We start from the raw sequence: 12,654 nt of genomic DNA on the forward strand, positions 1-12,654 counted from the left end.
GGGGAAGACTGTGTTTCTTCTCTTCTTTCAGGGTAAAGGACACGTGTGTGTGTATATGCATAAGAAGTATGTATATCTGTACCTTAAGGTTAATTACACTGGCACTGTCTTGAAATTTATTTAATTCAAGTGATATAATGTTACTAATTTCAAATTCAGCTCCTTATACGACACAATGCTGAACTACGCACTAACTATTGAATACATTGCGGATACCAATGGTCGGAACATCCAGGCACAAAAGTAAGGGGGAACGTGGGGGGACGTCCTACCCCCACTTCCAGAAAATATCTGTGGTGTCCCCCCACTTTCTAAAAAAATTACAAGGGCAAAGATAGGCACGGGGAACTGCGTGATGTCATGCGTCCCCCTACCTTTTCAGATCCACTTTTACCACTGGGAACATCCAACATGAGTCGAACATCTTTATTAGCATGGAAAATATCCCCAGGATTCATCAGAGTTCTTGTCGAAAACCCTGTGGGAAAGAGAACTCTCGATAGGCCAAGAAGGACTGAATCTCACGAAGGCGGATAACAATGAGAGTCCTAACTTGGTACGAAAATGCTTCGATGGTAAGCTTTTATTTATGTGATGATAATCATCGCCTTTTAAAAATTATACAGGAGGTAACACTTAATCATCACAGGTAAATTTGATGTACCGTACATTAAATTAAGAATAATAAAGATTTTAACTGGGAATTCAATTTAAAGCTGCATGAATAACTTAAACAAATTCACTGACATAGTTCTCTTACATGAACAATGAATATACGATCAAATTTGTAAACAAATAATTCGTTGAGTGAAAGTATGTTTCCATGCTTCTTATAATAATGATAAAAATGCATATAGAAAAAAATGCTCTCAGTTAAGATCAAAGGGCATATATTGAGAATATTATTCGAAAATACTTCAAAAGTAAAAGTGAGTGTAGTAAATACTGCTTGTCTTAACAACGTTTAATATTAGTAATAATTAATTAGCTATTTAGTAACACTGATCTTGTACTGCAATTGCGTTATTCCGTAACATGACCAGTAATTGTCCCGTTGTACCTTACACGCATGCAACAAAATGAAAGTTTTACTCTTTCGCACTGTTACTCTTTAATTACACTTGTTTAATTATTGGTTATTATACATCAATATGTAGTGTTATAATAAGTTCCTTTTACATTTATTTCTACTTTCTCCCCACACAGAGAAAGTTATTTGTAATTGCAATGCAACCTTATTACTACCTAGGTATTTATTTTTCAGATACCACTGCAATACAAGGAACAATAGTTTACAAGATTTCACAGATTCAAAGATATTATGAGTAAGTTGTACGAAATAAAATATTAAGAAGCATTTAAAAAATAATTGAAGAGCATGTACTCGTATTAGAACTTATGAGCGCAAGTACCACAGTCAACGATTAATTTATCGATATTTTACACGAGATGGCGATTCTGCCGATCAGAAGTACTAAAAAAAATCTATTTAGGTCTATTTTTATTCACATCCTCCATAATGATAAATTGCTTTGATAGTTTAGTAAATCTGATATATAAATAAAAGAAATCATATTTTCTTCCTTTCTTAAATAAGTAAATGTAAATAAATAAAAAGGACATCCATCTCTCGAAAATAAATAGTACAGTATACACTTGTTCTCAGCTACGAATACATTAAAGGCCTGTAACTCAGGCAGCGTTGGTCGAGCTGGAAAACTGAACTCCTACGAATGTTACTGCAAAATAGTAGTTTGCAGAAGTTACAATTTCAACTGTAACTGCAACAGTACCTTGCATTTAGGGCGTCTGTCGGATTGGAATTTAGGGCACCTTAAATGAATGAAACAACCTAACTGACAGATGTCAGTGTATTTACTTATGGATCGTTCCATACAAAATTTGGAGATTTCGTATTGTCAAGATCCGATGCTTTTAAGATCCTAGTGTATAGTAACATATAATTATTTAGCAAATGTTAAAGGCTCATAAAAATGGTGTTGCTATACAAGAAGTTATGAGTGTACAATTAGTTATAACAATTAGTTATAAGAAAATAACTAAGATACTAATACAACAACTTCCAAACAGTAATAAAATGAAATGAAATCTGAGTTTGACGTCCCACGATTATGTCGGTTAGGCTAAAGGAGACGGTGATGATGAGAAATGAATGAAATGATGGAATGAAGAAAATGGAAGGAAACGGGACAATCCCGAGGAAACCCACGTTTGCTCAGCACCAAGTTCACTTGGGGCGAGTTAGGATCGAACCAGGGACCCCAAGCACCAGAGGTGTTCAAACAGTAATTAGTATGTTATATAATCATAATCATCATCATAGTATTCTGTCATTATTGGCAAGTTACTTGCCGCAACTGAGAAACTTCACACTCCCCGTCTTTCACTAACCTGTTCATCTTCACATACGATTTTTCAGTTTTGTACGTCTTGTGTATGTTTTAGAAAATAAAAATTAGCAAGATACAGATCTATTCATTATCCCAAACGCAAAAGCTTCTTTTAAATAAAATTTCAGTTTGTAACAAGATCTTTGAATGATTGTCGTCACCACTCAAGATTCATAATAGAATCTTTTAAACGGGAAGTTACATAATCAATATTGCGAATTTAAGTGCGTACAGATGTAATCGCTTTCACACTGAGTAATCCCCATATTATTAATATTATCATTTTATACTGTTTTTCTCATAATACAACTATTCTTTCTGCTAGAAAAAGTTAGTCATTTTATCTTTCTTATTCGCCTTGCAAACATTTAATGGAGAAAGCACTCTCAACGTTGGCAATGCCATTTAACATACCTGTGCCATCATTACTTGTTTCCTAAATTAAAAAGGATAAATTAATATTGAGTGCGACAATCAAAATAAAAAAGATACAACTTACAGTGGTATTTAATTCAGTGTGTTCCATTGTGTACATGTGATGTATTTTGGAATATTGTGAAATAGTTAGTCTCCTATAGAGGTTTAAATATATTTTTAAGATATCAGAGTATGAAAAAAATGACATTGATGAGTAATTTTCGGTACTGAATTGCCATTTTTATGCATAACCAAGTGACAAAGTACTCACGAGTCTCAGAAAGCTGGTTGTAAACTAAAACACATAATCGAACCTTGAAGATTTAATACACATATACACGGAGATACGTAATCACCCAAGTAAGAGTTAATTCCGGATGTAATTTTGTATCTATCCATAAACAGCATGCCTATTATCCTTTAAAGTAAATCCATGCTATTTGTGGATGCCTTTACTAGAATACAGTGTCATTAAAATTTAAATGTTTTTAAAAGTCTAGTAGATTATATATATATATATATATATATATATATATATATATATATATATATATATTTAAGTTCGTCTTAGATATTCAGCATACATTTTTTTTTATTTCGGAAGTGATCAACATTACACTGACTACTGAAAATTATATTTTCTGACATGGCTCTACATTATTCAATAAAATGTGACCTTAGTAAAAGATTGTTATAGAAATAAAGTAATGCTATTTCTGCCACATCACGGATATAAAGTGCAATACAAATCGCATACGAAAAATACGAGAAAATCCTTACAGGAAACTCAACATTACATTAGAAGTTTAAGGAAGACATATACTGCAGTCAAGTGCGACAAGAAAGCAACGGAGAACCGTTATGTCCACGTTAACCTTGCATAAAAAAGTTTTTCTTTCTTTAATTTACTTGAAACAAAAATCATACATTTCACAGCCTAATGTTCTGAAATGCAAAATATGAAAAAACTTATAAATCCAGGGCAAGTACTGCAGCCATTATTAATTTTCCTACAAAAAACGAAACTTCAATGGCATAACTAAATTGCAACAATTTTGTTTTTGTTAAAACTACAGAAATCAATGGGTAGATTGAGATGTAAAAATAATAATAATAATAAATAGTGTATCTAAGCAGAAAATACGCACATTGATTCTCTCCATCCACCCGCAGTACCGTAAAAGAAATACATTATTATGAAACGGAAGTTGGTACTGCAAATTTGTGCTCTCACTACAACATCATTAGGATCGCGAATTCAAATCCCACTCTGGTCATGGATTTATGTATTGTCTTTGCATCATTCATTATCATCAATATTTCTATCTCTTTAACTTGAAGGACCGATAAGTGAGACTTAACCACCTAAGACACTCAATTGATAATAAAATAGGTAATAAATAGATTTAAAATTACTTGCTTCTCATTACGCATCTAATTTATTGAACTTTTACAACGGATGTTACTATTGCGTTTTAACAAAATATTAGCTGAAACAGCGCTCTCTACATAGCGCATCATTCACATATGAGCATAAATCTCCTTGTCATTTCTCACAACGTCTGTACATGTCCCTTTACAGACAAAAGTGAAAGACGTCTTGATTTAAAAAAAAATCGGTAAGGGGTAACATAAAGGGGGCATTTTTCCGATTATTTTTTTTCAATATCTTGCACCGTTTGCAAGATTGAGCCTACTTCCGGTTGGACTTTCTAATTCATGTATGGTCATTGTTTTCTTTCTTCTTGCATGCAGTATGTAATAAGCAAATACATTACATACACAATCGGTTATGTCAGTGATATATGGTGTTCATTGGGCAAAACACTTCAAACAATAAAAATTCATCTTAGACTGGAGAAGTGGTTATCCTTCGTTTTACATTATCATTTGGCTACGAAACAAACACCTGAGAGATATACAACCCCTATATACAACTTTGTTGTGTTGGGATGTATAACTCATAGGGTATGATGCTAAATTTCAACCCTTTCAGTGTAACCCTAAAAAAATGTAATAAAGAAATAACGGCCAAGTTTTTCAAATATTCAATTAGAACTGGAATATCTACACAAAATTTGGAATCGACCAGCGAAAACGGCACGTTTCTAGTACTTGTGATTTCCGAGATCCCATTGTCGGAAGAATTGGAGACAAGATATAAATCTACCATTGTAATGTATAGATCGTTACGATTTTTCTTTTCAATCAAATTAACTTCACGAGTATTTTTAAATATTACCTCTGTGACTGTTCCGTTGGATCAACTTTCAGTATCCTCAAAGACTGTAAAAATGATTCAGTCTCTTGGACAAACGTTTGTTCACAACTTTTCATAAACAAACTTTTGAAATTTATAGTAGATAGATGTACGGTTTCAAAATTTTAACTGGAAACTCAATCGTAAAAAGATCATTTGGAAGACCCAGAAGCAGATAGGAGAACAATATTAAGATGGATCTCGCAGAAATAGGAATATAAAGTAGAAACTGGATTCTGTTAGCTAAGGACACAAGTCAATGGAGAGCTTTTGTAAATCCGTCATTGAATCTCCGGGTTAAGTAAGTCAGTTAAGATTTTAATTTATATTTATATGCGACTCAAGTCAGGAAGTGTATGGAGATAAAGAAATACGCATTCATTCAATCCACACATAGGAAAAGGCTCACAACTGATCGTTTCTTGTTCTAATCACCATGACCCCGAAGTACACCGAATACATTATCAAAATACGCATAAACACACTTTAACTTAACCTTGAACAGGTTTTGTAATAATTGGATCATATGGATTTTTATATGTAAATCCTATCTTCGAATTTCCATTACAAGACACGTACCTTAAATAAATGCACTTGATAACATGTATTTCCAAGCTTTGAACAATATTCTAATGCTTCCTTATTAGAAATTTATCTTCAATACAATCCTAATAGGACAATTTCCTGTTATTTTAACTAAGTATATTAAGAATTGCTCGTCCTCCAATTTCGGCTAACACTTCCTCGGTCGTTTCTCGCTTCACTCACACAATTTTCTACATTTTTCTATTTTAGTCGCGTTTCAAATGCTTCCAGTTGTTTTGGTTTTAATCATTCTTTGTTACGTTTATTTTCGCTCTGCACAAAACAATACTCAACACGAAATGCTTAATAAATATATTTCGTATATATTTTTATTCCATGACTCAAAAACAAATTAAATTTTTGCTTGACAATTTCTACCTTGAAAGAAAATGGGAAAATATATCCATAGCTCTCCTGATGACACTAATCGACAGCAAGCTACACAGATGTGTAGAATGTTGTGCTATCTGATGTGGCAGTACGCTATTACTGATGTGATCACAAGAAGAATTCTGTGCACTCATGTCAACTTGCGGTTTCGTATGTCGTTTTTCCATATTGCTCTGCACATTTTTGGCTTATTACGACCTCTGTTTTCTTTGCACGGCGGGGAATCCCAGCTATCTTTGGACAATAAAACTGTAGTAACATCTGTGTTTATATACTGGTCCCTTGATGTATTCATATTCACGTTACCAAAAGTTATCAGCCAAAATGTGTTAGTTCACTAAAAACTGTCAAGTAGGGTATAAAATGAATGGATTGAGTTGAAAGATTTCACTTGAAAAAAAAAAAAATATTTCATTTTATTGTTTGTTGGTTGATTTTCAGTAGTACTAACGTGAACGTTAGATGCAACACAGTAATCACATTAACAAGGAAATAAATAAAAAAAAAATGAAACAAATGCGAAATAGTTTAACAAAATGAGGTTTTCATCTTCTTTAATGTTTAAAAAAAATCTAAACTAAACTAAATTACTTTTAAGTTAATATATGAGTCTCAAGATGCAGCGGCTTTGTTTTCGTATTTCAGTTAGAAAATGACTGGAAAAAAGGACTGTTTGTTTGTAGTTCATGTATTAGTACATGAACTGATAGCAATTTGCAGTCATAAAAGCAGGTGAAAGTGTGTAGTTAGAAGATGGTAAATTGCCTTTTTACCTCGTCAAGAGTAATAAACTGAAAACATCGTGTTAATGTGATGCAGTCTATGTATGTAAACCTTAAAACAAAATGTATTTTGTATGTATAAACTATACGTAACACAAATACGTACACAGGTACATAAAAAGGTCAAAATTTCTTTTACTATGTGAACTAGCCGTTCCGCAAATCAGTTTCGAAGTTATGAAATTCGCAGTAAGACAAGCGTAACATTTGAATGTCACCCACATGTTCGACAGAGCGTTTAAGCGGCGTAGCACAGAATTACTATGACAAAGAAAGACCGCATATTCTTTTTATTTGACTAAAGGGATAAATAAATGTACTTCGAACTCTAACACAAACAGAAACTTCTTTCGCATAAATAAAGAACTTTAACTAACTCGATTGTATTGTTCAGTTCAAGTGAGTAATGTGTGGTCAGTGCATCAATTTTAAATGTAATTATCTGTTACTTTTTTGAGGCAGTGTTTTTGTCAAACTGTGATCCGCGGACCGCAAATAGCCTTCGAGGTAGTATATACCTTTGCGGTTTTCCAAAATTTTAGTCCAAAATTCAAGGACAGAAATAATAAAAATTTCGATGAATTGTGTACTACATACTGAGTTAAGAATCTCAGATACGTGTAAGATTACATAAATAATTCTACAGTGTTATCAGCGTTTAACAAAAAGTATAAGCTGTGAATATTAAGATCAAACTGCTACTTAAGTAGATAATCATCAATATTAATAAAACAACTGACAAAAGCATCAAATATATATTAATAATATTTGCGTAATAGTTTCGACAAATTAAGATAACCTTCATCAGACACGATATGAAAGATCACTTTGAGAATAATAACTTAAATATACAAGAGACTGAAAGGAGGACACGTCCACACCTTCCACAATCAATCACGTTTCTGTGTGTATTTATTTTATTTTCTGTGTATACAAGATGTTACAAAAATGTTTCACAATATTTTGGGAACAGATTCTTCATATCAAAATTAAAAATATATATATATATATATATATATATATATATATATATATATATATATATATATATATATATATATATATATATATATATATATGGATCTGTGCTCAAAAGTGGATAGTTTCGGAGGGTGAAACAAGTGAACTTTAAAAGTTCATAGCTCCACTACTATGGGACCTATCGTAGTCGAGTGAAGACATCACTGAGGAACTGGAATGTGAACTATCCAAATGTCCATGTTAAAGAATGCTCCAGTACTTGCACATCAATTTTTAGAGAGGTAGTTGGGGAGTGATTAAGTACTCCCAAACAGCCTCTCTAAAAATCATTGTGCAAATACAGGAGGTTCTGAAAGATGGATATTTGGATAGTTCACATGCTAGTTCCTCAGTGATGTCTTCATTCGACTACTATCGGTCCTATAGAAGTGGAACTATGGACCTTTAAAGTACATTTTTGCAAGTTCTCGACACTCTATAACTACAAAACTATGCACTTCCGACCACAGGTCTATACGAACTTTTTTCTTATTTTGATGTGAGGAATCTATTCCTAAAATTTGTGACTAATTTTGTAACATTCTGTATTTAAGTTATTATTTTTGGGTTGATAATTCATAGCCGGTCTGATGAAGGCAATGGTATATTGTCGAAACTGTGACACAAGTATTATTAATATACATGTTTAGTACTTTAGTAGTCTTTGTTTTATTAATACTGTGGATTTCCGAAGCTATAATGAACAAGATACAACCATCATGAAGCACTTCGATATGACATTAGCAAGATCGCAATACGTAATACTGTTCGAAACTATCATTAACATCTAAACTTCAATGTCTGTTTAACTAAAATAATATCCAAAGTCGCTAGATATATCAGTTCCATAGATGGCATCAACCTCAACAAAATGACATGTTTGAGGTCGAAATCTCATGAATAGTTTTTGAAAGAACTCATTTTTATGGCGCTAAAAGGTATGTTATTCGTTGCCAATATTAATTGGGAGTTTTTATTCTACCAGAAAGTATTGTTTATTTATTTATTTACTGTACACGTCAAAAAGACTGTTAATTAACAGACTGTATTAATTGCTGTTTGTGTTTTGCTATACAGTCGGTGATATTCATACTGCTATAAGACAGATACTCCTAAAAATACACACTTGTATATTACACGATTTAATAATATAAATATTATACAAATTCCAATAGCTTCTGTACGTGTATTATTACACAATATTCTTACTAGATTCTTTTTTTTAATTACTTGCATATGTTTAAAACATAACAGAAAACGATAAATAACGAATGCGACAGGACTTTGATCCGTAGGATGCTGTCTTCAGGTATAAACACGCTATTCCTCAATTTAAGTAGGTTTGAAACTGCTTCCCGACAACAACAAATTCCAGAAATCCACTAGGAATGTAACATCACGCTCACTAAAAATACACGAGTTAGTAGTATATCTAAATTTATAACAGCTTTGTTTTAAAACATCGCATATTGAAATTCATACGTAGGCATTATCGGGAAGTTTCCTCGTAACTAGATGGATAGCAGACATGCCTCGGTGTCAAAACGGGATCTTTTCTCCGTGGAAACGCGTGTGGTTGAAATCACATATGAAACTGAATGCCCACGTCTCATACAGCATCGGCGCTGAAACAGAAAGTTTCAAACCAATGTCAACGAGAAAATTGAAAACAATTTTGTTAAACATTAGTAGTGTTTGGATTATTACGGTCTCCACTCAAAATAGTGTCCATAACCGATTCAGTCTATGTTCATATGTTTCATTCACATCACCATACGAGGCACATTACAGTAGGCTAAGGACAGATCACGCTGTATGACAATTGCAACAGAGATCAGTATCTTCAGATACATCTCTCATGGTTTAACTTTTAAATGTGAAAAGTCAGGGCACACTTGACATATTACAGAAAGAAGCAGAAAAAGAAAGGGAGACTGCATAACTGTTGTGTGCGGCATTCGAATTGTCGTTTAACCGCTTACAACAAGGTTGTCAACGCTGCAATATGGAAACCAGATTCAGCCAGCATGTTGTTTGTTCTTAGAGTAATAAGAACTTAGTTAACATGTAACAATATTTGCGAATTTCTTACATTAAGTTTGGAAAGAGCGCATAACGAGCTCATTGATTCACGTTAAACGTATATACAGTTGCTGCATAGTGTAACACATAGTGTACGTATGCACCAAATCATAAATGCCATCTAACCTGACTGACTTTTCACTACTTTCGTTTAAAGTTACATACAATAAATTTCATTCAACTACAGAATTGCACATTGCATCCAACAGCATAAATTCTATAATCTTCAGCAGATTCGATGTCTCGTAAAAATTAAAACAAATTTACTATCGAATCCTTCGTTTAGATCAGATCGGAAATAGCACACTTTAGAAAATTTCCTAACATATTCAGATGCATATGGGATAACGTTTATGATCAGCTGCGGGTTCAAGAATAATAACTAAACAAGCCTGAAACCACAATCAGTTAACCGTATGATTTTTATCTTGACTGAACTTAAATCTGGAATGAGTCTAGGAGTTTTGTATGTATGCTATACCCGTGAATAGTACATACACACAGCGAACAATGTACATAATTTGTCAATTACTTTTTAAAAAATCAATGTAACCCGCAACTTGTGTCATTTGCAATAAATAAAAAAAAAATTCTTTTCACACACCTCAAGTTAAAAACCGTTTTAATACACAACAAACGCTTCAAATTCTAGCACACACAATTCGTACATTGAGCAACCTACGATACAAAGTATTGCGTTAGAAAAGTAAACAGCGAAGAAGAAAAAAGCATACTCTATGAACATATGAGTATACATCTCTGAATGAACACACTAGTTCCTATCTCATTTCCTTTTATGGCAATGTAATTGGCAACACACTTCTTCTTTTCTCTTTCCTTCGTTTTAAACAAAGAGCACTTAATGTGCTAGTACTGTTTTCTCTCATTTTTCTTTCTTTCTTGAACATACATACTATGAATCCTACTTAGGCACGTTATCCAAACACTGAAAATGCTTCAATATAACGGAACCACTTTTGAACTTTTTCTGCAGCAACCCCCAATGAATGTATTACAAATATGTACTACTAGTCCGTTACAAACTAGAAAAAAAAAAAAAAAAAACAGCAAAACAATTCAATACTCTGTTCTCCACAATTATCGAGGTTCAAGCAAAATTACACATTTGTGTGAAGCAATGAATGTCAGCTGAACATTGTATCTGTTAAGTTTCGCGGAAGTTGTTAAATAACTTGTGGAACTGATTCTTTTTGCACTATATAAGATTTCAGTGTTAACAAAGAAATTGTAGCTTCACCAGCATCAATCACCACAGATTAACAACTAATGCAACTGTGTGCTAACATTCTTGATTGTGATCTTCAGAAGATACTGTCACACATAACACAACCGAATTGTCGAGCTATTGGTTGTAGATATAAACGGACGTAGACTTACGGTAATGTGGGTGTGGCTGGAGCATCGTTTGAATTCAAGGCAAAGTCAACTTGTGTAGTCTTGTATAAAAAATAAAATAAAATAAAATAAAATAAAATAAAAAGTAACATCTCATTCAAAGGTCGTGTTCCTACAACACTGCATACAACTTTTGAATATTCAAATAAGAAGCTCAATTGGCCAAAGAAAATTCACTTGTCCAATTCCAACTATGCATAATAATATAGGGTTCTTTAAATAGATATGGCTGATCTTATGCAGATATATCTCAAATATATCTCAACTTGTGGAAATTATGAGTTACATCTTTAACCAACATCTGAACTGTTAGTTGTCCTTCTTTGCCTAAAATTTTAGAATTACAGAATTTTGTACGAGATAGAAAAAACGCAACGAAGAAAATCTAAGTAAAGTAATTTAGCGATAAGGAAGTCCTGTTCTCTTATCTGAGTCTAGGTCTTCCTAATGGTCTTTTTCCGATTGAGTTTCTAGTTAAAATTTTGAAAGTGTTCCTACTTTCGTCCATTCTGGCTACAAGATTTGTCCTCTTAAACACACCTATGTTAAGTAAACGGTATAAATTATCCAGTTGCTCGTTCCTCTTGGGTCAGAATATTCACCTATGATTTTTACTTTTAAATACTTTTAGTGTGCGTTTTTCTTTCAAAGTAAACGACCATCTTCTGCAAACATACAGCATATCACGTAGAACTATTAGGCACCATCAGACAGGTTTTACTATATATTAAAATATTTACTAAATACAAAATTTAAACATTTTCAAACAACATTAATTTTAGAGTTTTCATTTTGGTATACTACATATTGTAACCGGAAAAGCGGCTCATAGTTATTACTCACATCCTAAATATATTCTACTACAATGATCTTCATTTTACTTGACAAGAAGCGAAGCCAGTATATTAGAACTAACCCATATATTGTGTAAAGGAGTTCTAGAAACTAAATTGTCATATTTACGAAAAGAAAAGCTTCAGTGAACACTGGCTGAGAGTTCGTCTTTCAAACACACATTAGCACCATCTTCCCAGTTAGGTCACAATGTAACAGAGAACAAATGACAATAAAATTGTATTGGGAAAGGAGAGAAGAAAATGTATGTCACAAAAGGTCGTCTATGAACAGTGGTTTAGTTTCCGCTGCCTCTTCTTGCTCCCCTATTCTCCTCCTACACTTGTTTATTGTTACATTCTAGAGATTAAAACACACACACACATACACACATAATTAAGAGGAAGAAAAAAACAAATAAAAGGTTTTTCTCACTGCAATTTTTCTGTTTAAAAAC

At 32.8% G+C, this 12,654-nt stretch overlaps 1 protein-coding gene across 8 annotated transcripts in view; it reads right to left on the reverse strand.

Annotated features, from left to right (window-relative positions):
- The window catches only part of DIP2 (disco-interacting protein 2), a 298,258-nt gene that overhangs the window by 270,487 nt on the left and 15,117 nt on the right, over positions 1–12,654 (reverse strand). The gene's annotated exons all lie outside the window — the stretch shown is intronic.

This window comes from Thermobia domestica, chromosome 7, assembly GCF_964235325.1.
Source record: "Thermobia domestica chromosome 7, izTheDome1.hap1.1, whole genome shotgun sequence".
Classification (NCBI taxonomy): Eukaryota; Metazoa; Arthropoda; class Insecta; order Zygentoma; family Lepismatidae; genus Thermobia; species Thermobia domestica.